Source organism: Xyrauchen texanus, chromosome 2, assembly GCF_025860055.1.
Source record: "Xyrauchen texanus isolate HMW12.3.18 chromosome 2, RBS_HiC_50CHRs, whole genome shotgun sequence".
Lineage (NCBI taxonomy): Eukaryota > Metazoa > Chordata > Actinopteri > Cypriniformes > Catostomidae > Xyrauchen > Xyrauchen texanus.
The window spans coordinates 2,943,068-2,945,226 of record NC_068277.1 but is presented as its reverse complement, the minus strand read 5'-3'; the positions used below and the strand labels follow the sequence as shown (position 1 = coordinate 2,945,226).

Below are 2,159 nucleotides of genomic sequence, written 5' to 3'. Positions count from 1 at the left end.
ATGATCAAAATGTTGCATTTCACCAGAACTTTTTTCTTCCGCTTATCTTGACGCTCAGAAATGCTAAAATACACCATCAGTCACTTATTATTTTCCATTTAGACCAATAAACACATACATCAATTAAGTAATAATAAAGTTACTAATTTTAACCAAAGAATCATCGATATATCGATATCGGCGAAATTGGCCTTATTTTACTTTGTATCGGATAGAAAAGAAAAGAAGTGGTATCGCCCATCATTAATAAACAGACTAATCTCAGGACAACAATGCAGGATAATATTGATGAAAAATAAAGAATTGCTCTTTTATATGAATTAGTGTGTGGCTCTTAAAAGAGCCGTTTTGGGGCAGAAACTCTGTAATGAGTCTGTTTACTTCTTTTTGGGTGCTGCCTTTTTAGGTTTGGCTGCTTTAGGCTTTGCCGTTTTGGGTTTGGCAGTTTTGGTCTTTTTGGGACTCTTGGCTGTTTTCTTGGGGGCTGCTGACTTCTTTGCCTTCTTGGGGCTCTTCGGTGCTTTCTTAGCCGCTGCGGGTTTCTTCACCTTCTTGGGGGATTTCTTAGCGGCGGGTTTCTTTGTCGCGGCACTCTTGGGCTTCTTGGCAGCAGCGGGTTTCTTGACTTTAGGAGCGGCTTTCTTGACGGGTTTCTTCTTGCTCTCGGCTTGATTCTTGCTGATCTTGAATGAGCCGGAGGCGCCGGTTCCTTTGGTCTGGATCAGAGTCCCTTTAGTCACCAGACTCTTGATGGCGAGTTTGACGCGGGAGTTCTTCTTCTCCACATCGTATCCACCGGCGGCGAGAGCTTTCTTCAGGGCGGCGAGAGACACGCCGCTCCTCTCTTGGATGCGGACACAGCTTTGACGATGAGATCACCGACGCTTGGGCCCGTTTTCTTGGGTTTAGCTGCAGGTTTCTTCTTGGGCGCTTTGACAGCTGGAGCGGTTTCTGCCATCTCTCTGATCGGATCTGTAACCTCACACACAAACACTGTCTGAGTTCAGTAATGAACAGCTGCTGAGCGGCGCTGCGCTCTTGAAACACACATGAGAACCATATAGACTCAACCCGCTCGACTCAGTGCTGGTGTGTCTCCGAGAGCCGCTCGCGCTTGTGTTTTCTCCTCTCACATTTAGAGCAAAACTGGAGTGATTCAATAGTTTGATGGAGTAAAAACATTGTGAACACTGAGCAGGACTACTGTGCTTTATTTGAAGACCAAAACACGCGACGTGGAAACGTTTAGTTTAGCGCAATCACATGAAATCCACGGCGAGCATCAGTCACCGGAAAAAGCTGCGAGTGAATTTGTTGTTATTTTTATGTAAACACGTTTAATAAAAGTTGAACGTGTCCTCTGAGTATTCAACAAACACTTTGACAATAACTTTAATGTATTGATCAGAACTGAGGGACTTGTTGACTGTTTCATACAGTAGTTGTTTTAGGCATCTTGAAACACACTCAAAAGATCAAATCATTGGGCTGATAATGTCCTCTACATCTAAATTATATAATTATTAACAATCATTGTTCAGTGCTCAATAAAATATAATTAAAGAACAGTTTTAGTTGAAGATGGCTGAATATGTTACATTTTTAATTTCTGATGGTAAAGCAAGTGGCTTATGTGGGTTATTGTTTATTTCAATATTTTATATATTTGCTTATTGATATTATACAAGCATGTTCATGTATCCACATGTATGTACTTATATCCACATTTATGTACTCAACTATAATCAAAATATGATCATATACTTAACATTCATGAAACCAGCTTGTATGTCCATCCATCTATTCCTGTTTATGCATGTATGCTTATAGTCTGAAGCCTCACATGGTTCAGTGTATACGTTAGGAGACTATTCCATGTTTCTTTCCATATCCTTATAAGGTTGCAACATTGCTTTATCAATGTCCAGGTGGGAAATGGGGGAGCATTGAGTGCAGCAATGTACAGTGCATCCGGAAAGTATTCACAGCGCTTCACTTTTTCCAAATTTTTTATGTTACAGCCTTATTCCAAAATGGATTCAATTCATTATTTTCCTCAAAATTTTACAAACAATACCCCCATAATGACAATGTGAAAGAAATTTGTTTGAAATCTTTGCAAATTTATTAAAAATAAAAAAACTAAAAAAATCACAAGT

General features: G+C 39.8%; 1 pseudogene; it reads right to left on the bottom strand.

Moving 5' to 3' along the window:
• Nucleotides 1–356: 356 nt before the first annotated feature.
• On the bottom strand, nt 357–1,056 carry LOC127617383 (histone H1-like; annotated as a pseudogene).
• Between the last annotated feature and the right edge of the window lie 1,103 nt (nt 1,057–2,159).